Genomic DNA, 27531 nt, shown 5'->3' with positions numbered 1-27531 from the left:
CATTTATGGTCAGTTTGTGGAGAAAATTCTGCGCCGGCAAAACTTTCACAATTATGGACGCTACAGAGGCAGCTCGGCTCAAAATTTCTGCGGTGGCTTCTAGCGACATGTTGAGTCCATGTCTTGTCGAGCTGCTGCACTACGCCGGGCAAAAGGAGGTCCGACACTATATTAGGAGGTATACCACGACTTTTGTCATGTGTCATGTTTGTATTGCGTTGGGATGTGTAATATCTACTGCAGAGACACGAGATCAGAGAGGGGGGAGAGAAACTACCTAAAACCAAGTCCGTAATTGTCGGTGGACGAGGCTAGAAGCATTTGCATGGTATACGGAATCGACGATTTTTTCACAAGTCAATACCATACGCTTAACGATACAACGAGTATTTGAGAATTGGAGTCTGTAGGTCTGTCCCACTGTTTTCGAAGTTAATAAAAAAGTTACGCCCGTGACAAAAAAGAAAGAGAGGAACTGGAGCGCACGTGCCAGTATGGCTGCGGCTGGTAGCGCGAGGCATTCAGAGCGGGTACTAGGTCGCCTCGCCATTTTAATAGCGGGCGTGGGACGCGGGACATTCGCGCTGGGCGGCAGTGCATTAGGAGGAGGAGGTACAAAGGGCGGCGCTAAAACAAGCGAGCGTGACGGGCACAAAGCCGGCGGCCACTTGTTAGCCCGTCGTGTGCTCGGCAGAGGGAACGCGACGGCGCACCAGTCAGCCGGCACGCTACCAGCGGCCACATTAGCGGGACCGCTGCTACCGTCTCTGTCCATTGCGAGCGCCCACGTAACCACAGGACGACTCTCACTCAACAGTTGTAAGTGCTAATAGGCATTCGTCGCAGGACAGTTGACGCTGTATACGAAAGTACACTGACGGAAAGAGGTTGCAACACGAAAAAATAATGACTCTAGAGCAATAATATTTCGGGAATACATTTATCTACGTAAAATATTTAAAAGATTAACACTGCAAGATCACAGGTTAATGTAAGCTCGAGATAAACCATTGCGAACGTTAAATGCTTCTACACTAATAACCGGTGTAGCCGTCAGAATGTTGAGTGCAAGCACGCAAACGTGCATGCATTATGTTGTACAGATGCCAGATGCTAGTTTGTGGGATGGAATACCATGGCTGTTGCACTTGGTCGGTCACTACAGGGACGGTTAATGCTGTTTGCGGATGACGCTGGAGTTGTCGTACGATGATGTCCAGTATGTACTCGACTGGAGATAGATCTGGTGATCGAGCACGCCAAAGCTAAACGTCGACATTCTGTATAGCATGCTGGGTTACAATAGCTGTTTGTGGGCAAGCATTATCCTGCCGGAAAACGCCCCCTGGAACGGCAGCACAGCAGGTCGAATCACGAGACTGAAAATTCAAATGGCTCTGAGCACTATGAGACTTTACTTTTGAGGTCATCAATCCCCTAGAACTTAGAACTACTAACCTAAGGACATCACACACATCCATGCCGGAGGCAGGATTCGAACCTGCGACCGTAGCGGTCGCGCGGTTCCAGACTGTAGCGCCTAGAACCACTCGGCCATCCAAGCACGAGACGGAGATACAAACTTGCAGTCAGGGTGCATGGGATAACCACGAGTGTGCTCTTGATGTCATATGAAGTCGCACCCCAGACAATAACTCCAAGTACAGAACCGGTGTATCTAGCACACAGAAAGGTTGGTTGCAGGCCCTTTACTGGCTTTCATCAGAAAACATAACAGTCCTCCAACCTGCCCTCCAGTGAGCTCTCGCTTAACATAACTGAAGTCGCAATTGGCGGTGGTTTGCGGTCAGTGGAAAGCAGGCTACAGGGTGTTTGCCTCGGAGGTGTCCTCGAAGTAACCGATTTGTAACTGTTCTTCGTGTCGCTGCGGTACGAAATGTTGCTCAAATTACTGCCGCAGATGCAGAATGAAGCGCCAGAGCCATACGCCCAACATGACCCTGCCAGCAATCATATGCAGGGGTCAAATTCCTGCCAAGACTTTCTGCAGTGTCGCAGAAGGAACCTCCAGCTTCTCGGAGCCCTATTACACGACCTCGTTCAAATTCAGTGAGCTGATGTTAAAGGCGTCTACGTCGCGTAAAAGGCATTCTTGACTAACATCAACTCACCACGTACGATCTCAGAGGAAACAAACGTTCACGATCGTTACCGCGTGTATCTAAAGCAAATCTGATTTGCATCCTCACAGTGTCGCTACTAGCGCCACCCTTTCGCGAATGGCGCGAAATCTGAATAGACATCATCTTTCAGATGTAGGAACACGCCTATCAACTTTAGCTTATGACGCAATTTTTTTATGTATGCAAGAAGTTGTCTGTGAAATTGTAATGCTTCAGAAGGCCGCTAGGTTAAGTACAATACAAGGATGGGGCAAAAGTCACTGCAGGTGAGTGGGTACGGTTTGTGACACGAGAGGACATTGCACATGTTGTGCGATAACAGATTACCCAATTCAGACATATTACGGCAAATAGTGACGTAGATGCTATTCAGTGCCTCCTACACCGTTGGGAGCGTGTGATGAACGTTGCACAGGATTACTTCGACGTTCCTTAGATCGAGTTTTGTCATGTCAGATGTCTGTGTGCTACAATGTAATCTAATCATCTTGCAACACGAAACCAGCGTTGTCCTGCACATTGCCGTAACAAACGTGAGTCAAAAACGTGAGTCAAAAACGTTCGTGTATTTTCCAGTGCCCTGACATGTAGTTCGCATCTCGTTCTTTCATCTGTATATACCGGATTTTGCACCCCGGTGGTATCTTACAAGTTAAAAAATAGCTGCAATGACTTTTCCCCCAACCCTCGTATTTGGCTGAGATGGCTGTTACTTGTCCAGTGGCGTTCAGAACGCGTACTGCTTCCTCTACTGCCTCTTAAGCAGAACACGGAGCTGTGTTAGCTAAAAAGACGTACACTATGTGATCAAAAGTGTCCGGACACCCCCCAAAATATACGTTTTTCATATTAGGTGCATTGAGCTGCCACCTACTGCCAGGTGCCCCATATCAGTGACCTTAGTAGTCATTAAACATCGTGACAGAGCAGAATGGGGCGCTCCGCGGAACTCACGGACTCCGAACGTGGTTAGGTGATTGCGTGTCACTTCTGTCACACGTTTGTACGCGAGATTTCCACTCTCCTAAACATACCTAGGTCCACTGTCTCCGATGTGATAGTGAAGTGGAAACGTGAAGGGACACGTACAGCTCAAAGGTTTACAGATCGAACTCGTCTGTTGACTGACCGACCTGCGTAACAACGTGTAGGGCCCCCGCGAGCCCGCAGAAGTGCCGCAACACGACGTGGCATGGACTCAACTAATGTCTGAAGTAGTTCTGGAAGAATTGACATCATGAATCCTGCAGGGCTGTCGATAAATTCGTAAGAGTACGAGGAGGTTGAGATCTCTTGTGAATAGCATGTTGCAAGGCATCCCAGATATGCTCAATAATGTTCACGTCTGGGGAGTTTGGAGGCCAGCGGAAGTGTTTAAACTCAGAATAGTGTTCCTGGAGCCACTCTGTAGCAGTTCTGGACGAGCGGGGTGGCGTACTATCCTGCTGGAATATCCCATGTCCGTCGGAATGCACAATGGACAAGAAGAGATGCAGGTGATCACACAAGATGCTTACGTACGTGTCTGCCAGGGTCGTATCTAGACGTATCAGGGGCCCATATCACTCCAACTGCACACGTCCCACAGCACTACAGAGCTTCCACCAGCTTGAACGTTCTCCTGCTGAAATGCAGCGTCCATGGATTCATGACGTTGTCTCCATTCCTGTACACGTCAATCCGCTCGATGAAATTTGAAACGAGACTCGTCCGAAAAGGCAACATGTCTCCAGTTATCAAAAGTCCAATGCCGGTGGTGATGGACGCAACCGAGGCATAAAGCTTTATGTCGTGCGGTCATCAAGGATATACGAGCGCGCCTTCGACTCTGAAAGCCCATATCCAAGATGTTATGTTGAATGGTTCGCACGCTGACACTTGTTGATGGCCCAGCATTGAAATCTGCAGCAATTTGTCGATGGGTTGCACTTCTGTTATGTTGAACGATTCTCTTCAGTCGTCGTTGGTCCCGTTCTTGCAGGATCTTTTACCGGCCGCAGTGATGTCGGAGATTTGAAGTTTTACCGGATTCCTGATATTCACGATACACTCGGGAACTGATCGTACGGGAAAATCTGCGCTTCATCGCTGCCTTGGAGATGCTGTTTCCCATCGCTCGTGCGCCGACTATAAAACCCCTTCAAACTCACTAAAATCTAGATAACCTACCATTGTAGCAGCAGTAACCGATCTAACAACTGCTCCAGACACTTGTCTTATATAAGCGTTAGCGACCGAAGCGCCGTATTCTGCCTGTTTACATAGCTTTGTATTTGAATACGTATGCCTATACCGGTTTCTTTGGCGCTTTAGTGTATATTACCTGTCTCTCCCCATAGCTTACCCCTATCTCTCTCAGAATTTTGAACATCTTGCGGCATTTTGTATTGTTGAACGCTTTTCCCAGGTCGACAAATGCTATGATCGTGTCTTGATTTTTCTCTAGTTTTACTTCCATTATTAATCGCAACTTCAGAATTGCCTCTCTGGTGCCTTTACCTTTCCTAAAGCCAAACTGATTGTCATCTAACACATTCTCGATTTTCTCTTCCATTCTTCTGTATATTATTTTCGTAACTAACTCTGACGCATGAGCCGTTAAGCTGATTGTACGATAATTCTCGCACATGTCAGCTCTTGCAGTCTTTGGAGTTGTGTGAATGATATTTTTCCGAAAGTCGGATAGTATGACGCCAGACTCATTCATTCTACACACAACGTGAATAGTCATTTTGTTGCCAAGTCCTGATGGAAAATTTATCCTTTCTGCCTTTTTGGCAATTAAGTTCTCCGAAGCTCTCTTAAATTCTAATAGTGGACCACTACCTCTTCTAAATCGACCCCCATTTCTTCTTCAATCACATCAGACACATCTTCCGCACGATAGAGTTCTTCAATGTACTCTTTCCACCTATCCGCTCTCTCCTCTGCACATAACAGTGGAATTCCCGTTGCATTTAATGTTACTACCCTTGCCTTTAATTTCATCGAAGGTTGTTTTGTCTTTCCTACATACTGAGTCAGTCCTCCCGACAATCATATCTTTTTCGATTTCTTCACATTTTTAATGCAGCCATGTCGCCTTAGTTTCCCTGCACTTCTGTTTATTTCATTCCTCAGCGACTTGTATTTCTGTATTCCTGAATTGTCCTGAACATTTTTTTTACTTGCTTTTTTCTGTTGCCCATGGTTTCTTCGCAGTTTGCTTCTTTATACCTATGTTTTTCTTTCCAACTTCTGTGATTGCCCTTTTTAGAGATGTCCAGTCCTCTTCTACTGTAGTGTCTACTGAGCTATTCCTTATTTCTGTATCTATAGCCTTAGAGAACTTCAAATCTATCTCATCATTCCTTAGTACTTCATTATTCCACATTTTTGCGTATTGATTCTTCCTAACTAATCTCTTAAACTTCAGCCTACTCTTCATCACTACTATTTGTTACAGGAGTCTGCATCTGCTCCTGCATACGACTTACAATCCAGTATCTGATTTCGGAATCCCTTTCTGACCATGATGTAATCTAGCTGAAATCTTCCCTAATCACTCGACGTTTTCCAAGTGTACCTCCTCCTCTTGTGATTTTTGAACAACGTATTCGCTGTTACTGAGATTTATTACAGAACTCAATTACTTTGTCCCAAGCCCATATACCCCTGTAATCTTTTCATCTACTCGTTCCCCTACAACTGCATTTCAGTACCACAACATTATCAGATTTTCGTCTCCTTTTACGTACTGTATTACCCGGTCAATATCCTCATATACGTTTTCTATCTCTTCATCTTCAGCTTGCGACGTCGACTTATATACCTGAATTATCGTTGTCCGTGCTGGTTTGATGTCGATTCTGGTAAAAATAGCCCTGTCACTGAACTGATCACAGAAACACACTCTCCCCCCTACCTTCCTACTCATAACTAATCCCACTCCAGTTATACCATTTTCTGCTGCTGTTGATATTATCCTATACTCATCTTACCAGAAATCCTTGTCTTTTTTCTATTTCATTTCACTGACCCCTACTATATCTAGACTGAGCCTTTGCATTTCCTTTTTCAAATTTTCTAGCTTCCTTACTACGTTCAAGCTTCTGATATTCCACGACCCGACTCGTGGAACGTTATCCTTCCGTTGGTTATTCAATCTTTCCCTCATGGTCATCTTTCCCTAGGCAGTCCCCTCCCGTAGATCTGAATGTTGGACTATTCCGGAATCTTTTGCCAACGGAGAGATCATTATGACACTTTTTCAATTACAGGCCACATGCCCAATACACGTTCTGTGTCTTTAATGCAATGGTTTCCATTGCCTTCTGGATCCTCATGTCGTTGATCACTGCTGATTCTTCTGCCGTTATGGCAGTTTCCCTCCGCAAGCACAAGAGAGTGCCCTGAATCTCTATCCGCTCCTTCGCCCTCTTTGACAAGGCCATTGTCAGAATGACTTCTAATGCCGGAAGTCTTTGGCCGCCAATGCTGATTATTAATCAAAATTTAAGCGGTGGCGGGATTTCTAACCCGGCACCGAGGACGTTTTGATTACTAATCAAAGACGGTACCCATAGACCAAGCCTTAATACATGGGTGCAAATTGGTTGAAAATGCCGACAGCAGCTCACTCTCGAAGTCTGTTCTTTGGGTTGCCTACCCGCAGCGACGAACTAATTCGATGCGACAAAACAGTTAGGATAATTTGTCTATATGTTCTGACACGGTTGCCCCGTAGTACAGCTACGCCACGACGCATGTTACGAATCAAAACTTGGAGAGACGCCCTATCCATGATGTGTCATTTTTCCGTAAGTCCTGTAGTTTTTATGAATTCGTCCTCTGAAACTTCTGAAGTAACGTATAAGAAATTAGTATACTTAGCGAAGCACAGTACTGCATCGGCACCATGGAGTACCTTGAAGCAGCTAGGGCTACGAGAACGATCTAGGTCTCTCTAAAATGGAACTCTATAAGCTCATCACTTAAGTGACAGAGGTACTCCGCTGTGGGCCATCTGGCTGGCTAATTAGATGCCAGATAATCTTTGGAAACGAATTAGTCCCAGAGCCAGTGAATATCCGACCTACACGAGCAATGCCGCAAGCGCTTAAGATGGAAAAACCGACAAGGGGATGATCCGCATGCCGGCGCGAGGACGCTCCGCCGTAACGAGGCAAGTTTGCGAGCCGAGGGGCCGGCGGCTATCGCCGCCGCGCTCCGTAGTTTATGCCCCATTACGCTAATTGCTGCTGTGTAAACTTAATACACGTGTCATCTGATGAATTGTTCGCGAGCGGCCGGCGCGGCCCGGCTTACCGCCGGGCAAACCAGCGCGGTCGATGGCCGTCTGATTAACGCCGGAACGCGCCACAAATCGTGGTGGGGCACAGTCGCTACTGCTCGCCGACACAGGGCTTGTAGCGGAAGTACACCGTCGTCGCAATGGGACCGAGTATGAGTATAAAGCGTTCACGTTTTTTCCGTAAAAAAAAAAAGACTGGAAGCAAACTGATCAGGAGAAACGTACAAAATAAACACTAACATCATTCTAAATATTTACAAAATAAGATGTAGCTTTCGTAAAGAGAGGGAAGGGCGCGATACTTACGACCCATTCATATAATATCAGTTAATGAAACTATATACAGCACAATAACGCCTGGCAGTGACGTAAGTGGACTCTCAGAAGGACGCCTCATTCTTATTTTAATGCAGCGCAGGAAAACCCTTATATGTTATTGGTTTGGTGGTAAGTTCGTTGCGTTTTTTTCCATACGTTTAATGAACACAACAGTAACATACAACAGAGATTTCAGACATCAATAACATATTGCTTCACTATTTACAACATCTATCAACGCAGGGTAACTTTTATGAAAAAATCACGCGGTTTCAAGGCGAAGAACACGATGTTCGGAGCACGTTTTGATCCGGAAAGAAAGCGGAGAGAGGAAAAGGTGAAAATCTGAGGGTGCAAGATTAGCTGAATAAGATGGGTGTCGAATGACTTCTCCACCAAACTCCTATACATAGTTTTTGCAGTCTAGCAGAATGCGAGTGGGCGTTATCGTGGAGTGGGCATCACTTCACGTAGTGTTTCTGGTTACTGTTCTCGAACTGCGTCTGCAAGATGTCTCAGCTGTTGACAATAAATGTCAGCGGTGACCGTCACACCTTAAGGAAACAATTCGTAGGACACCACACCATCGCTGTCCCACCAGGTGCGTAAAATTATCTTTTCTGGATGCGCGCAGGGCTATGGACGGAAAGTTACTGCTTTGCTTGGGGTCAACCATTCCTTTCCTTTCCTTATGTTAGCACCAAGATACGGTTTTCTGTCAGCAGTAGCAATACAGGGATACATAGAAATGGTCGGTGTTCTTCACAAGCCAGTTGATGACGAGCAACCAGAGGTGCACATACGGCCGCCCGCTGATTTTTGTGAATTTGGCTTACAGCAAGCGGTACCCAAACACCCAATTTTTGAACCTTCCCCACGTCATGCAAATGTCGCGCGATGGTATTTTGATCACAGGTCATCACATTCACCAGTTCTCGTGTACACTGAAATAGACCATGTTTGTTGTTGTTGTTGTTGTTGTTGTTGTGGTCTTCAGTCCTGAGACTGGTTTGATGCAGCTCTCCATGCTACTCTATCCTGTGCAAGCTTTTTCATCTCCCAGTACCTACTGCAACCTACATCCTTCTGAATCTGCTTAGTGTATTCATCTCTTGGTCTCCCTCTACGATTTTTACCCTCCACGCTGCCCTCCAATACTGAATTGGTGATCCCTTGATGCCTCAGAACATGTCCTACCAACCGATCCCTTCTTCTGATCAAGTTGTGCCACAAACTTCTATTCTCCCCAATCCTATTCAATACTTCCTCATTAGTTATGTGATCTACCCATCTAATCTTCAGCATTCTTCTGTAGCACCACATTTCGAAAGCTTCTATTCTCTTCTTGTCAAAACTATTTATCGTCCATGTTTCACTTCCATACATGGCTACACTCCATACGAATACTTTCAGAAATGACTTCCTGACACTTAAATCAATACTGGATGTTAACAAATTTCTCTTCTTCAAAAACGCTTTCCTTGCCATTGCCAGCCTACATTTTATATCCTCTCTACTTCGACCATCATCAGTTATTTTGCTCCCCAAATAGCAAAACTCCTTTACTACTTTAAGTGCCTCATTTCCTAATCTAATTCCCTCAGCATCACCCGACTTAATTAGACTACATTCCATTATCCTTGTTTTGCTTTTGTTGATGTTCATCTTATATCTTCCTTTCAAGGCACTGTCCATTCCATTCAACTGCTCTTCCAAGTCCTTTGCTGTCTCTGACAGAATTACAATGTCATCGGCGAACCTCAGAGTTTTTATTTCTTCTCCATGAATTTTAATACCTACCCCGAATTTTTCTTTTGTTTCCTTTACTGCTTGCTCAATATACAGATTGAACAACATCGGGGAGAGGCTACAACCCTGTCTTACTCCCTTCCCAACCACTGCTTCACTTTCATACCCCTCGACTCGTATGACTGCCATCTGGTTTCTGTACAAATTGTAAATAGCCTTTCGCTCCCTGTATTTTACCCCTGCCACCTTTAGCATTTGAAAGAGAGTATTCCAGTCAACATTGTCAAAAGCTTTCTCTAAGTCTACAAATGCTAGAAACATAGGTTTGCCTTTCCTTAATCTTTCTTCTAAGATAAGTCGTAAGGTCAGTATTGCCTCACGTGTTCCAGTGTTTCTACGGAATCCAAACTGATCTTCCCCGAGGTTGGCTTCTACTAGTTTTTCCATTCGTCTGTAAAGAATTCGTGTTAGTATTTTGCAGCTGTGACTTATTAAGCTGATAGTTCGGTAATTTTCACATCTGTCAACACCTGCTTTCTTTGGGATTGGAATTATTATATTCTTCTTGAAGTCTGAGGGTATTTCACCTGTTTCATACATCTTGCTCACCAGGTGGTAGAGTTTTGTCAGGACTGGCTCTCCCACGGCCGTCAGTAGTTCCAATGGAATATTGTCTACTCCGGGGGCCTTGTTTCGACTCAGGTCTTTCAGTGCTCTGTCAAACTCTTCACGCAGTATTATATCTCCCATTTCATCTTCATCTACATCCTCTTCCATTTCCATAATATTGTCCTCAAGTACATCGCCCTTGTATAGACCCTCTATATACTCCTTCCACCTTTCTGCTGTCCCTTCTTTGCTTAGAACTGGGTTTCCATCTGAGCTCTTGATATTCATACAAGTCATTCTCTTATCTCCAAAGGTCTCTTTAATTTTCCTGTAGGCGGTATCTATCTTACCCCTAGTGAGATAGGTCTCTACATCCTTACATTTGTCCTCTAGCCATCCCTGCTTAGCCATTTTGCACTTCCTGTCGATCTCTTTTTTGAGACGTTTGTATTCCTTTTTGCCTGTTTCACTTACTGCATTTTTATATTTTCTCCTTTCATCAATTAAATTCAATATTTCTTCTGTTACCCAAGGATTTCTACTAGCCCTCGTCTTTTTACCTACTTGATCCACTGCTGCCTTCACTACTTCATCCCTCAAAGCTACCCATTCTTCTTCTACTGTATTTATTTCCCCCATTCCTGTCAATTGCTCCCTTATGCTCTCCCTGAATCTCTGTACAACCTCTGGTTCTTTTAGTTTATCCAGGTCCCATCTCCTTAAATTCCCACCTTTTTGCAGTTTCTTCAGTTTTAATCTACAGGTCATAACCAATAGACCATAGTGGATTAAATTAGAATTATATTAATACCGTCAGCTGCGCACGGGCGTTGATATAGGTCAACGGGGACAGGTGAAAATGTGTGCCCCGACCGGGACTCGAACCTGGGATCTCCTGCTTACATGGCAGACGCTCTATCCATCTGAGCCACCGAGGGCACAGATGATAGTGCGACTGCAGGGACCATACCGCGCACGCCTCCCGCGAGACTCACATTCTCACCTTTTATGTTCACATACTACATTCGTAGTGTCCCACCCCAAAACACTCATTACTCGTCGAAGACATTCTTCCAAGTCCCGTAAGAGTTCGGGGAATATGTGTGCATCCGCACAGAAGGAGGAGGTCATGGCCGGTATCGCCAGAACTATATATTTATATGGATATGGTGTTTGTCCGAAAGAACAGACACCATATCCATATAAATACATTGTGGATTAATCCGTTTAATCGCTCTCCACCACAACCCGAAGGTCTTCCTGAACGTGGAGAGTGATTAATGTCAAAATGATTCTCCTTAAAAGGAGAAAACCATTTTCTTGCCATGCTCTGTACAGTGGCATTATACAAACACTCGGCGGAAATGTTTGTGGCTGCTTCCACTGTAGTCACCCCTCTATTGAACTCAAACAAAAGAATACGTTGGAAATGTTCCGATTTCTCCATTTGGCACTCCATTTTCTAGCATCCGCGGCTCCTCTTCCGATCTCCACATGACAAAATGGTAACATGAAAAACTCGAATATCACTAGCCCTCCAAAGACGAATTATTCCAGATTTTGTCAAGAGACGTAGGAGGTTTCCATTTCAGATTCCAGCGACAGGAGATTCTGCAGACAAGTAGCGTCTGGTTAATGTTAAAAATGCAGTAAGGTCGGTGTAAGAAAACGACAGTAATTTCACATTTTTGGTGCAGTAAAGTGCAGTAACATAATCGCGGACCCTTAGACCATGTGCTACTGGCCATCATTCCTCGGTAAGTATGTGAGTGCGTTACTGCTGTCACTTTTACTTTGGTGGAAACTATAATTATCAATTTTGCTGGAGTCGTCTTTGAAGCAATGAGTGGTTTACAAACCAACAAGAATGATTCTAAAAAGACATTCATATCTACATTTTACTGCTAAAGATGTCGAAGCGTAATGTGAGGTGTTATGCTGACATTTGTTACTCTAATACCAGAAAGATAAATGGCACTGTACAAACCAACATTCGAATCTCAGTTAGTGCATTATACAGTATAACTTAGAGCGTGTTCAACTGTGGGTCATCACAGATCAGGTTCACGAGTGACCACGGATTTGAAGACACATTCTTGCACTAGTGATGTTTCCAACTGTCTATGAACTTTAATGTGGGCAAGATGCAGGGAAAGGATCAGCGTTGGCTAGGTGTGAAACATGAAAATTACATAAGAAATGGGGCACAAATACTTTCGAAATGTTGTGGACTTTTATCACCTTCGTTTTGGTGAAGTAAATAATTTCATTCTCGGAGTGGTTAACGCTTCTTTGATGACAACCTCTTTAGGAGCACTGCGCTCGCTTGCTACGACTGTGCTGTTTGCAAATCGCGGAAAAATCGTAAATCGCTATCAGAGGACCAAGTTTCGGTATAAAGCTATTAAGTCAGTGCTCGAGAAGAAACACGTTGGTAGCTGCAGGCACGTCGCGCCTCATGAAGCTCTACCACACTGGTGATCTGCTCCCCAGTTTTTTTTCTTTTTTCTACTAGAGTCAAATCTTGCTTTTCTATACCAAGGAGAAGCAGACAGAATGCGGTATACGACACAGTTTTCTCTACGCACAAACAGATGGTACGAAAGAGAGGAGGAACGCAAACTTTTTTTTTTTTTCGGTAGTGTCTTCTAGTTCTGAGTGCTTCCGAAAGACAACGTGTCCTCTAGAGTGACGATCAATAAGCGACAGCTGCAGAGAAACAGACATGGACGTTTCAGTTTCCTGTGCACTGCTCTTCCAGTTGCGTCCTCCGAGCACATCCTGTGGACGGGATCAATTTGTCTTCAGCGTCTTCTCGTAACTATATGACTGTGGGAGCCTCGATTACAAGAATTCGAGTTATATTCTACATCTAAACTCTGGAAGCAAGTTTAAGTGCATGACAGAGGGTACTTCACATCGTACTAAGTATTAAGACTTCTTCCTGTGCCACTGATGTACGGAACACGGGATGAACGAATGCTTAAACGTCTCTGTGCGCACTATAATTTATCTAATCCATTCTTCGTGGTCTCCATAGGAGCGATACACAGAAAACTGTAGTATTTTTTCTAAATTCCTCAATTAAGTTTGTTCTTGAAATGTCGTAAACAGGCATTCAAGGAATAGTTTGCGTCTACCTTCAAGTGGCTACTTGTTAAGTTTTCCGCCACCTCCGCGATCCTCTCTCAAGCGTCGAACAAACGTGTGAACATTTGCGTTGCAGTTCTTTCTATACGTTCAACATCTCCCTTTAGTCCTATCTGGTACGAGTCGCACGTACTTGAGCAATATTCTAGGTTGCGTGGCGCGAGTGTTCTGTGAGCACCGTCGTTTGTACAGAAATTGAATTTACCTAGTATCTTACCAATGAAACGAACTGTACCAACTGTTTTATCTCCAAGTGGGCCTATGTGATCATCCCATTTTGTAGCCCTGCGAAGTGTTCCACCCAGGTATACGATGAGCTGACTGACTCCAGTTGTGAACCATTCTTATTAAAGGCATAGGATACTATGTGTTGTCATTTGTGAACTACTCAGTTTGTTCACATGTGAGAACATGTGAAGCAAGTTGCCAATTTCTGTCCCACTTTGAACTTTTATCAAGATCCATTGAAGTGCAAAGTTAGGGGAAGTTTACGAGGGACTTCTGCAACCGATGTTAATGCATAGCTTGGCAGGGAAGGGGGAAGAAGGCTGTTAAATATGCCTCGTGGCGGCAGTGTGCAGGAGGTCGAGCGGCCAGGATTTGATAGTGGGCATCCAGGGCTGTCGTTAAATGACAAAACAGGAAATTAAGTACAATGAACAGTATATATTTCAATATACGGAGTACAAAGGGCGCACCTAGGGTCGTAAGTTAGCAGGTTTAGGCTAGTGTAGGAGGTCGAATAATTAGTTAAAATGGGCAACGGAAGGGGAAGTGGTTCATGTTAACTTACGTTGGTGGCCGGTCGCGAAAGGCAGAGCGGGAGGCTCTGCCTTCCAAAAAGACGTCTGTTCTGCTCGAGGTCTGGATTACAAGAGAGAGAAGCAAGTGTGTTCTGTTCCGCAGGACGCTCCGGCGTCCACAAACGTAATTGGTATCCCGCGCACGCTGTTGGCTAAAATCAATGGCATGAATTCGCTCGCAGTTGCAGCAGAGGGCTCAGGGCGTCTCCTGTCAGCAGCTTTAACTGGACAGAACCGCCTCGGTTTTGAAAGGCAAGCGACTTGTGTCACGTAGACACGGCGTGAATTACTCTGGGAGAAAACTTGTAAAGATTCCACTGGGCCTTTGAAATAAATTTCTTAAACCAATTCCCTAAAATATTCCTTGACTGGCTGCCATCCTGTACAGAAGATTTGAGCAGATTTTTCTAGACAATAGTCCACTGCATAGGGTGATTCCATGATGATACAACCTGTGTGGGATGATGGAGAAGGGTGACTATATCAACTTGAGGTAAGGTCTGATACCTCTGACACTGGACGTGTTCTATTCCAGGCTCTTCGTTTTCCATATTTTTGGGAGGAGATAGTATGGCCAAAACAAGAATTGTGTAGGAACCACGGGCTCTAAAGTGCATACGTTCAATGCTATGAACACTTGTTCATCTCGGCTACTGAGAAACACATCTCTTCTACTGAAAAAGTGAGCACAGCTCTTAAGATATGATTTTTTTCTTGTTTTCGTCCTACTACCACGTCTGAAAGTCGACTACCCTAAAATCTTAGCAGCAGTAGTACCGGTACATGTATTCCCCCGTCAGAGGTATCAGAAGGTTTTCGCTCGTAACTTTCGACTCAGTCGTTTCCGGAAAAAGGCCCCTGACTTCAGACTGATACTCTTACCCTTCTGCATTATTCCTGAAAGTTTTATCATCATCACCATCATCATCACTGATTCACAAAGTATAGAACAGGTACAGCCTTGCGAAAAACCTGTGGCTACTGTTAAAATTGCCTTCCGATCACTTGTATGCAACACGTACATTTGGCACTTTCTATAATACGCGTGCAGAGGTTTGATTCGTCACAACTGTTACTACAACGATTATTCCGTTAAAGTGTAAACATCTCAGTTGGGCGCCCCTAAACTCCGGTTGTAAGCAACTTAGGAGGGACGCCTGAAGAGAGGAGTAGTAAGCGGTGAGAGCTGGCTGGCCAGGTTACCTGCAGCGTCGGCAGCGGGCAGCGGCGGCAGCAGGAGGGCCGTGGCCGCGGGTGGCGGGCAGCGACCGCCGTGGCGGCCGGACAGCGAGTGAGCCGGCCCCGGACCGGGACAGGTCCACCGCCGTGCCGTGCCGTGCCGTGCTCCGATATTGAAATAAGGGCTGGCCGCTCGCCAAGGCGGTCGCTATTGAAGCGCGATGACAATGGGCGCGCGCGCTGCGGAAACATTTCCCTCCGGAGTCGTGTGTGGAGAGGGCCGGGTCCCACCCGGCTCGCCCTCATACATAATACCCGCGGCTCTCCGCTCACTGTTACTTGCCGCTACGGAGCGCCGTCGCCTGTCGGAACAAAAGGCGCCAGTCCCTCAGGTCGTAGCGAATTTAGAGTTGACTAACCGTCCTGCCTCAGCCTTTCTCTTCATATCGTTTCCTTCGTAACTTTATACAGACCGCGTGCGGTAAACCTCGTGGCTCGTGTGGAAAGCGCTGGATTCTTACTCGGGAGGACCGGGCTTCGAATCCGTGTCTTACATCCAGATTTACATTTTCCCAGGTTTCCCTCAGTGGATAACGACTCATATTGGGATGAATACTTTCAAAACCATAACACCTAATTGGCCCACCATCCTTCGTCAATCAGCGTTTGTGCTGCGTAACGTATGTAACGATGGACTTCGTACTTCCATCGTGGATCATCATTTGTTTCTCCCACGAACGCCACCTCCCTAAAGGATATATTATTACTCCTCTATACATCCCTCCATACTGTTTAAAGCATTGTGTGTCCACTTTCATGGATCCTCCACTGAAGGAAAGAGAGTGCTGCCGACGATGATGATGACCTTTATTATTCTGGCGCATGGCCCTCAAGTGTATGGTCATCAGTGTCCACGTAATAATAATTCACTGATAAACAAGCTATAGATATATGGTATCGTTTTACTTTCTCTAACGCAATTTTTTACGCTGGCATCAGGTCTGAAAACCGTTTTGCTCTACTATGTCAGGTTTTGAAGATGTCGACCACAATTATCATGGAGCACCATTCATCATTTGTTTTATCCCCACTTTCTTACTAACTTTTCAAGCACCGCCATACAGTATTTTCGTCGTTTGTGAAAATAGCTACATTTAAGATCATACGTTCAAAAATGGTTCAAATGGCTCTGAGCACTATGGGACTTAACTTCTGAGGTCATCAGTCCCCTAGAACTTAGAACTACTTAAACCTAACTAACCTAAGGACAGCACACACATCCATGCCCGAGGCAGGATTCGAACCTGCTACCGTAGCGGTCGCGCGGTTCCAGAATGTAGCGCCTAGAACCGCTCGGCCACTCTGGCCGGCTAAGATCATACGTCAAAACATTTTGGACATCGGATTATCAATCTTTCATTCGTTTCTTTTTTTATTTTTAAGGCCATATTATAGGGTCCAGAGGTTCCATTAATTGACCATATTTGTTGTTCTGTGTATGCAACTGCCTATCAAACAGACTCAATCGAAAGACTTTTACACGGTTTCTGAAGAACGAATATGAACACGTCCATTCAAATGTGGATATTGTTAAATCCGTGACACCACAGTTCATGTATTTGACATTTGCATGCAACTGGCGTATTAATAACGAAGCCAAGAAAAATAACCATCTGGCATTCGGAGTTCCTATGATACGCTCTGAGTCAAGCAACCATACCACTGACTGCTATTTCTGTTTCGAAAATGTCACCAGATTTTCGTACAAAACTCGTGCATCTGTAAAATATCCGTACGTTCCCTCAGATTCTAAACCATTTCCACACGATTCCGTCCCTTATCCAATACCAATGGCATCTACAGAGCTTACAGCTGAAGAAGAAACGCAAGAAGAAATTTCTTTTTCATCATCCAGCAACGTATCAGACCCTAACTGCCAATACGAAGAAAGAATTCATTTAATGAACAATGCCGATCTTTGTGATCTCGTACGGGACCTGGCACTAATGAAAGGTCAAGCTGAACTGTTCGTGAGTTCTCTAATAAAGAATTTGATTTCCTTGTACCGGGTACAATAACTTCACATTTTCGTCACAGAAACAAGAACTCGTGAAATTATTTGCATTAAGTGAGACTATTTGGTCCCGTACGGACGTTCAAGGTCTCATGTCAGGCCTCAATATGGAACACAATATTGAAGCATGGTGATTGTTCATCGACTCATCTTACACAAATCTGTAAGCGGTATTATTTATTACACAATGGAAACAAATACGCATCAATACCGGATGGAAATTCAACCCAGCAGAAAGAGACATATGAAACTAAGCCGCTAACTTCGTGATAAAATACGATATAATCTGTCGTGATTTAAAAGTCACTATTCTCCTGTAATTGCAGACAGGATACACCATGTACGGTGTGGACATTGGACGTAGAAAGCTGCACTACACAAAAACAGAATACAGCCAGGAAAAAATGACCTTCCTACGCCGTTGACTGACCGTGACAAAGTTATCGCGCCACCTCTTAACATCAAGCTAGGACTCATGAAGAATTTCGCGAAGGCACTAGACAAAGAGTCAGATGATTTTCGGTACCTGTGCAACAAGTTTCCAGGGGTGAGTTATGCGAAAGACAAACGGAGTGTGTTCGCAGATCCGGAAATGAGGAAGTTATTTGCTGACACCCACTTCAAAGGCTTACTGATGGTACTGAAAGAAATTCATAGGTGACATTCACATCAGTTGTACCTACTTTGTTTTAAAGTTGTAAATGGGCTAGCTATGTAAAAGTTGTGTAGAAGTTTATCACTGCGTACAAACAGCTATGTGTCAACATTTTCCTCAAAATTCATCCCCACGACCCACTTCTTGTCTTCTTCTCCGTAAACGTACGTGCAACTAGTGGTGAACATGGTGAAAGAAGGCGCCAAGACATCTCCGCGATGGTGCCTCGGTATCAGGGTCGTGCAGTAAAGTTGGCTAACTGCTGCCGGGCACTTCAGCGTGACACGCCAAATGCTCAGCACGAACTGAGGCACACAGCCAAGAAATTAAAACCAAACACCGCTTGGATTAGGGAAGAATTTTCAGTGCGCTTTGATTTTGTGTGTTTTTTGTATCTTGATCTAGATATTACTAAGAGGGTAAGTCAATTATTATCCGCATAGTAGTTATAAAATTTTATTGTAATCAAATAGGAAACTTACAAGAACATCATTTTTCGACACAGTGTCCTTGCATTTCAACGCACTTGGTCCATTGTTGTACAAGCTTCCTGTTGCCCTCATTAAAGAAGGTACTCGGCTGAGCTGTGGGCCAGGAATGCACCGCTTCTTTCACTTCTTCGTCCGAGGCAAATCGACGGTCCCTTAATGCCTGTTTGAGTGGACCAAACAAGTGATAGTCAGAAGGGGGCAAGATCGGGACTATATGGAGGATGATCCAGTACTTCAAATCTGAGTTTCTGGAGCGTTTCAGCAGTGTGAGCAGCAGTATGCGGAAGGGCATTGTCATGCAACAACACAACACCTTTTGACAGATATCCTCGGCGTTTGCTTCGAATAGCAGGCTTTAGCCTGGCAGTAAGCATCTCACTGTAACGTACACTGTTTATTGTTGTGCTCCTTTCTTCAAAATGTTCCAGTACCGGACCCTGAGCGCTCCAAAAAACCTTAAGCATCTGTTTTCCTGCGGACGATTGGGTCTTGAACTTTTTCTTGCACGGCGAATTTGGATGTTTTCATTCCATACTCTGCCGTTTACTCTCCGGCTTGTAATGATGGGTCCATGTTTCGTCACCAGTAATGATCCTGTCTAAGAAGTTGTCCCCTTCGTTACCACAGCGATCCAAATGTTTTTTGCAGATGTCCAAGCGCGTTTGTTTATGCAACTGTGTGAGTTGTTTTGGGACCCATCTTGCACAAACTTTACGGAACCCAAGTCTGTCGTGGATGATTTCTTAGGCAGAACCGTGACTAATTTGTAGACGTTGTGCTACTTCGTCAATAGTTAATCGTCTGTGTAAAAGAATGATTTCACGTGAGCGCTCAATGATTTCTTCATTTGCGGCGGTAAACGGTCATCCGGCTCCTTCATCGTGCGTAACACTTGTGCGACCATTTCGGAATTTTTCAATCCATTCGTAGACACTCCGTTGTGGCAAAACACTGTTCCCGTACTGTACCGAAAGTCTTCGATGAATTCCGGCCCCTGATATCTACAATAAGTGGTAGATCAATTAGAAAATCGTAGCTAGTTCTGGTCACATGCAAAGTTAATGAAGGTATCGAAGTCTTCCATCCACTTTCTCTCTGATTAGTTTTCTTTTAAAAGTGAAGAGAACAGACCGACAGCCAAAATATTAAACTCCATATTTCAGAATGTACACACGCTTGAGGGTACCACCATATCAATGGACGGTCACTGCAGAGACGCACAAATGAGTGACACTGAAATGAGTACACCGATACTGAAAAATAGTTATGAGTACTCAAAACGAACAAGGTACCATGACTTAATGGAATTATTATTAAATTTACAAAGAAGAAGTTAAGTATATGTCTCTGCGCAATCACACGACCTAGAGCGCCCTTACGACGATGACTTAAATAGACGCAATCATGTAAAGCTACTGGAGAAGTGCATTCGTTAACAAGTGACTATCACTTCAGAGGTAGAGAACTCAGAAGTTTTCTGGGAAAAGAAACAGAGAGAGCAGTTCGAGTGAATCACTTCAAATGAATTGCAGTTTCCAATAACGCGCCTGCCGTGCGCTGTTTGAGAAAAATTCTGAAATTAGACAAGGAGAAAGAAGTTTAAAGTGTGAGGTAAAGAGTTCCGCCATCGATAATCGTTAGCCGAACTTTTGAGAACTTGGACTACTTTTTTCTATTGGCGACCGCTATCCGTTGCTGGAAACCAGATTCCAGTTTCACTATTTCCATGGTGCTGCTAATATCGCCAGCGACACAGTAGTTCTTTTCGTGACAAGGTTACCATAAGACGTAACTACCGTAAATTTCTCTTTACGTCACGCTGCGCTTTATTATGCAGGCAGTTTGATACTGAAGCAAAAATTTCTTTTATACTTTTAAAACGAATGAAGCTACTGTTTAGAATTTTAAGCACTAGCACATGTTGCTGCGTGAAAAAGAAACAGTATCTGCCACCTACAGCCACTCGAATACGGAGACAATGCCGGCCGCGGTGGTCTAGCGGTTCTAGGCGCTCAGTCCGGAACCGCGCGACTGCTACGGTCGCAGGTTCGAATCCTGCTTCGGGCATGGATGTGTGTGATGTCCTTAGGTTAGTTAGGTTTAAGTAGTTTTAAGTTCTAGGGGACTGATGACCACAGATGTTAAGTCCCACAGTGCTCAGAGCCATTTGAACGGAGACAATGTTGGTGTCTCCTCCGAGCTTGTCTTAATATTTCTGGCCTCTTGGTGTTTCGTTGGGCCGAGCGGTGTGGCCGCGCGGTCTTCGCGCCGTGACACGGATTGCGCGGCCACTCCCACCGGAGTTCGAATCCTCCCTCGGGCATGGATGTGTGTGTTGTTCTTAGCATAAAGTTAGTTTAAGTAGTCTGTAAATCTATGGACCGATAATCTCAGAAGTTTGATCCCTTAGGAATTCACATACATCTGAACACACATTTTTTGTTTCGTTGGACAGCAAGTGTTCACACACTGCCGGCTGGCGGTCTCCCAATCCATGTTAGGACGTCGTAACAAGTCGCACTGAAGGCAGCGAGACTGATTCTGAATTATTTGAAATATGTACGCTAGGGTAGTTCTGACTGGCACTTTCATTTATTGTTGTTTTAATTTTACTTGTGCGACCGACAATTTGTTTCTATTTCAAGTAACTGGACTCATTAGGACCGAGGCCAAAGTCATCCCCGGACCTTCAAAAGCAGAAAGTTCATAAAAATAAAACCATCAACTTCGCAAAATATTATCTCTATATGACACATTCATCCATTACCAAATATAAGCGGTTTTTTTTACCTCAGTCTTCTTAGCTGAATGCGTTATCGTGTCATATAACACACTGACTGGGTGACGCGAAGGGTCGATGATCCTCAGGAAGCCAGAAGGAGGTAGAGAGAACCGAGCCCTTTCGTATTATGACCCAAACCGGACCAGCGTAGTATTCTTTCATTTTCGGGGGACGGCTGCAATTGTTTCGAGGAGGAGGAGGAGGAGGAGGAGATTAGTGTTTAACGACCCGTCGACAACGAGGTCATTAGAGACTGAGCACAAGCTCGGATTGGGGAAGGACGGAGAAGGAAATCGGCCGCGCCCTTTCAAAGGAAACATCATGGTATTGCCTTGGCGATTTAAGGAAATCACGGGAAACCTAAGTCCGTATGGCAGGACGCGAGTTTGAATCGTAGTCCTCCCGTATGCGAGTCTAGTGTGCTAACCACTGCAACACCTAACTCGGTGCCTTTGTTTCAAGAACAATGTCATCTTCAGTTCGTTTAGGGAGAAAATATATTTACTCCGTCCTACTCCCATGAAGTAACTGAAAGCAAACTGTCATCTGTCAAATGAACGTTATAAGTTTTCTTTCATAATTTGCGGAAATATACATTAACTGTGTGTCGAAGTATCACACTAATTGTACCGAAGACGACGATTTATTGGGGAAAATAGCGAATTCCGACATATGAGCTGAGAAACTTTATGCCGCAATTAGACGCTTTGTATCAACAATGGAGGCAACTATAAAAAAGTGCTCGGAAGGTCATCACACGTTCAAAACCGAAAATAAACAGATCTTGATGAGAATGAGACGTATCACAAGCTAATATCACTGCCATTGAGCAGGTAAATAGTTTCTCACCAACCCATCATTGAAAGGATGGTGAGGGATAATGCGAAGAATCAATCAGTAGTTACTTCACAAAGAGAGGAGAGCAGAGGCAGCTGGGAAGAGGCGAGGCGAAGCGAACATGAAATTCAATAAGTCAGCAAGTTATGTATCTATTAATTTAAGAGATAAATAAAGTTGAAATAATAAATAAAAGAAAAAATCTATGATTCATGCGATGCTGTTCAATCTACTCCAATTCCGCCCGTTTAACTTTTTATCGATCAGAATTTTTATCATGTTTTCTCAGACCAACTTGCCTAATTGGTGACATCAAGTTTAAGTACTGTTGAATCTGAGTTACTTTAGTTCGAGGAGAGTCCAGGAGCACAGACTGATAACACCGGCTCAAAAAATCAATTAACACAAGTAAAAAAGAGGACGCCAAGCTGTAATAACTCCCACGCTTGCAGCTGTTTTTGGTAAGCATGAGATCAGTGACAAAAAAATCTGTTTACATCCTGATAGCTACAATCGAGGCGCTGGGTCAGGATAACGACATTTTGTTGTCAAGTTCTGGTCACAAGTCCCGGGAGAAATTTAGCGTGAAAGAACTTCCTGAAGTTAGGAACTAATTTAAAGATAATAAGTGGCAGTCTGCTACCGTCCATTGGGACCTGCGATTACGGCCAACCTTAATAAGCAAGGATACAGTAGAAAAACGGATTTTTTCAAATTGTGGCTTGAACAATTTCTTAGTGTGCCCGTATTGTGATCTGCAACTGGAAAAGAGAACTCTACAGCTGCGAATGAAAGTCTCCCTAAATGGTATTTTCACTCCTAGGTTAAAACATTAGTTTTTTTACACAAAGCATAAAATACTCGAAGTTTTAGTGGTGCGTGTTCATTGACTGAAAATTTTGTAGAAAAAGACTACTAGTATTTGCCTTACAGGCATCAAATACATGAAATCATTTTCAAAGGTGTTTTTGAGGATCAGATGAGCTGCAGAAACACAGGTCTTTACAATCTTCACAAAAATTCACATTTGGTGCGCAACTGTTGTTAATGAATACAAAGCTGGAATTCAATAGGGAGAAGTCAACTAACACTTGGATCAGTTTCCAGTGTGCCCATTACCCGATTTTGTTGGAGATAATTTGGGAGAACAGCAAACTACAGAGAATTATAAGGATTTTTTATTATTACATGCAATCTTTCTTGGCGGAGCACCATGTCGTAGACGCAGTGTATGTTGTGCTCCACGGGCTGTCCATCATGCATGCTGGATGGTGAAAGCCACTTGTTGCTTGAAAATGTATGTGTTCCGAGACGAATTACACTTATCACAAGAATAGAATGCAGTTTGTGATATCTCTATTTTCCTTGTCAGTGTGATTGTCGAAGTGTGGCTCTCTGCCAGCCAAAGCTCCGTATATGTGTTTCATTTGCGGTACTTGCCCCCTGAATCTGTTGCCTTTGCATTACGTATTCCTAATTTGTCTTGTGATTCCAAAACGAAAATAATAAATGCATTGAACCATGAGGCGGAAACATCACACGATAATATTAAAGGGATTCAACTAGTAATCGATCAAAGCCCAGATATCATTATTAATAGGATCAAACAAATTGTTTATACTAAAGCAAGTCTATTCTTGACCAGAATTGTCTTGAGTGACAAGGTCGTTCATACGCATCCTTCGCAGTAGTATGAAATTGAATATTTCATCAAATTTCTTCACTTAGTCAATAAAATGAAATGTGCAAGAAGTGCAAATCTCACGGATGGCTACAATAAATCATATTCAAAAACGAGAATCAGCAGCAGCATGTACTTCACGTTTCATCGGAATATCGCCGTAACTTTCCAGGTCATAAAAAGAGACTTTATCCAAAAGTAAGGATGTGAAAAAGAAAATCTGATTTCTTATCATATTTGCCTCCAACGACTGTTAAGTAGAAGAGTATTTTGAATGATTCGAGTTAATAAAACAAATTTAATAAGTATGTTGAAATTACCTGGTTAATCGGTTACTTCAGCGTAATAATTTTTTTAGATACAAGTTGAATGAGATTTTTATATGATTTTTCGTTTTTTTCCAAATGTAGGGTCCTGGGGACACGGCTTCCCGTTTTCTCATGGTTCCAATATTGCATTCAACTCATTTTTCGAGCAGTGAAACCATGACAGCCGGTATCATAAAGAAAAAATCAGTCTTCAAAAATAAGGGGCACTCTAGTACCGCGCGCCGCGGAATTTGAATCCGCGCCAGACGACATGGAGGTCGAAGACCCGTAGAGGTCTCTGCACCATAGCGCCGTAAGCCGCGGGGGCGCGCGCCTCCTGGCCCACGTTTAGTGTGAGGGCGCCACAGAGGAACACGTGGTTGCAGCGGCCAATAGCGGCGTCCCCGATCGAGCACTTAAGCGCCTGCCTCTCGCTCAGCCAACAGATCTCCGGCGGTAATTCGTTTGAATACCGCCCTTCGATTGCGCTATTACGGTACCAATCGAAGCGATAGGTGTTGCAGGTTCCAGCCAGCCAGCCAGCCAGCAGCGGTCCCCGCCAGCAGCCAGCAGTGGTCCTACCCCGTAGCGGTCACTGCCAGCAACCAGCGGTCGCAGCCAGCAGCGGTCCTAGCTGCCACCACCACCACCACCAGCAGCGGCGGTGGAGGCGTCCCCACCGGCCAGTCAGCCGGGTCGCCCCCCCCGCCAGCGACAGCAGAGTGGGGCTTCGGCCCCAGTCTCCTTCGTCCTTCGCCATTCTCCGTCCCCTTATACTCTGTGTCACTCGTCGCCCTGCCCGTCTCTCGTTTGCTTGGACTTGTCCTGTGGTTTTCCCCTTATCATAATGTCAACCCCCACCACCTCTTCTACAGCCACCACCACTGCCATCACCTACACCTCCCCCTCCGCCGCTGCCACCACTATCACGTGGTGCGCTGCATCACTCCCCCCTCAGTCCATCCCCCCACTCCTCATTCTCCCATCTCCCTCCCTATTTGTCGCCCCATCCCCGGCTCCTCCCTCCCGCGCCTCCTCTGATCCCTTCCCTCCACTCCCTCCCTTCACTCCCTCCCTCTGCTCCTTCCGTTTCTGTGGCCCCCGCTAGGGTGGTCGCCCGGCTACGGCCCACGCTCAACTCTCCCCTTCGCCTTCATCGTCATCGTTTTCACCGTCACCTTCACCATCGTGCCAACTGGAATGCCTACCGAGATACCCTCTCCACCCAGGTCGATAGCCACCCCTTCACCTACCACCACCCTGATGATGTAACCCATGCAGCCTGCTTTCTCCAGCAGACCTTGTCTGAGGCTGTGGAAGCCCACGTCCCTACTGTCGCCATCCACCCCCACCGTCCTACCTTACCCCCACAGGCCGTCCTCCTCCTCCATGAATCCCGCCGTCTCTACCGTGCCTTCCTCCACACGCGTGACCCGGTCACACTACGACGCCACCGGCAACTCCAGCGACACATTCGTAATTTGCTCGCGCCTAAGAAACGCCGGGACTGGCGACAGACATGCACCCGTTTAAATGCTACCCTACCTATCAACTCATCCAAGTTCTGGTCAGCCTTCCGTCGCCTTACCGGAACTAAACCCTCCCCCTATTATCCGCTTCTCCATGATGATCACCCCTTCCCTGACACCCTTACACTAGACAGGATCTCATTGCCACACTCCGCACAAAACACAACACCGCTCCTGGTCACGATCGTGTCACCTACCGTCACCTTCGTGAAGCTCCTGTCTCTTTCCTCTCCACCCTGGCCAGGCTCTACAATGTAGTCCTGTCCACCGGCTACTACCCCGACCTGTGGGAAACCTCCCGTATCCTGATGTTCCTTAAACCTGGGAAACTGCCGTCCTTCTCTTCCGACGACCTTCTCCTTCACCTCACGCATCTCCTTTCTGAACAGCTTAACTCCCGTCACTCTGCAATCTTCCTCTCCCTGGACCTCGAACGTGCTTATGACCACGTATGGCATTCCGGTCTCCTCTTCAAGCTCCAAACCTTCGCCCTTCCCATTAACTACGTCTGTCTGACCGGCTCCTTTCTCTCCCACCGTCCTTCCTACGTCACCATCCATAACACAGATTCCTACACCTTTTTTCCCTCCACCAGTGTGCCCCAAGGCTCCGGTCCACTCCCCCCTTCTGTACCTTTTGTATACGGTGGACATGCCGCCGCCGTCACCCCCCGTCCACCTTCTCCAGTTTGCCGATGACACCGCCTTCCTTGCCCTTGTCCCCACCCTGCAGCGCTTCCAACATCTTCTCCAATCCCATCTTGACCCATTCACCACTTGGTGCAACCAGTGGTTGCTCAAGGTCAATCCCTCCAAAACCCAGGCGATCACTGTAGGCAAAACCACCCCTTCCTTCCGCCTCCTTGATTTATATCTCACCGTCTATGGCCGTCCTATCGCCCTCACCCCCACCCTCAAGTATCTTGGCGTCACCCTCGACCGTCGCCTCTCCTGGACCCCCCGTCTCCAGACAATCCAAGCCAAGGCATGCTCCCGACTCCGTCTCCTCAAGCTCCTTTCCGGCCATACGTGGGGTCTGGACCCCTCCACCATACTCCATACCTATAAATCCCTCATCCGCCCTATCCTCTGTTACGCCCATCCAGCCTGGATCACCGTCCCCCCAACCTTTTATAAATCCCTTCAGATCCTCGAACGCCATGCTCTCGGCCTCACATATCGCATCCGTCTCCCCTTCCCCACGCGGATCCTGTACAACCTAATTCCGTTCCCCCACCTCCTCCTTTTCCTCGAACGGATATGGATCCTCTACACCTCCTGTAATCTCGATCCTCCTCACCCGCTTGTCCCCCCCATCCTCTCCCACCCGCGCCCGCTGCTGCACCTGTATTCCCACGTCCCAACCGGTCTCCATCTCTCCACCCTCCTTACCCTCTCCCAAGGTGGCTTCCCCCAGTCCCCCTCCCTGATGATGCCCTCCTCCCCTCCATCTACCCCTCCTATCAACTTTAATCCTCCCCTACCACTTCCTGTGTTTTTTCCTTTGGGCACCCTCCCTCCCTTCTCTCTCCTTTCCCCCCCCCCCCCATCCCCCCTCCTCCAGCCCTCTTCCCCCGGGCTTCGCCTCCCCTTTCCTCCCCCTATCTCCCCTTCCTTTGGCATCTCTGCTCTCCCCTCTCCCTCTCCCACCCCTCTCCTCCTCTCTTGGCAGGTCCCCGGACTCGTACACGCTCAGTGGACATTCGTGCGCCGGAGATCATCACCATCAGTGTTTCGTGTGTGTGCCTTAGTTTTGTGTTTAGTGTTCTTTCGCCATTACGCCACCAATGTTCACCTGTGCCGTCGCAGTCGTCCGTGTTATGTGCGCCGTGTCAACAGGTTTAGTATTTTTTTTTTGTCCAGCGTGAACGGCTTCGTGTATATTGTTTTTCAGTGTCTACAGTTTTTTACCCGCCATTTGTCTTGTATC

At 45.7% G+C, this 27531-nt stretch overlaps 1 non-coding gene across 1 annotated transcript; it reads right to left on the bottom strand.

The window, feature by feature from the left end:
• Positions 1-10977: 10977 nt before the first annotated feature.
• On the bottom strand, positions 10978-11052 carry Trnat-ugu. The gene has a single exon. It is a non-coding gene; the product is annotated as a tRNA-Thr (tRNA).
• Between the last annotated feature and the right edge of the window lie 16479 nt (positions 11053-27531).

This window comes from Schistocerca piceifrons, chromosome 1 (genome assembly GCF_021461385.2).
Source record: "Schistocerca piceifrons isolate TAMUIC-IGC-003096 chromosome 1, iqSchPice1.1, whole genome shotgun sequence".
NCBI lineage: Eukaryota > Metazoa > Arthropoda > Insecta > Orthoptera > Acrididae > Schistocerca > Schistocerca piceifrons.
Note: the sequence above shows the minus strand (reverse complement) of the source record. Positions and strands in the feature narration are given on the sequence as shown.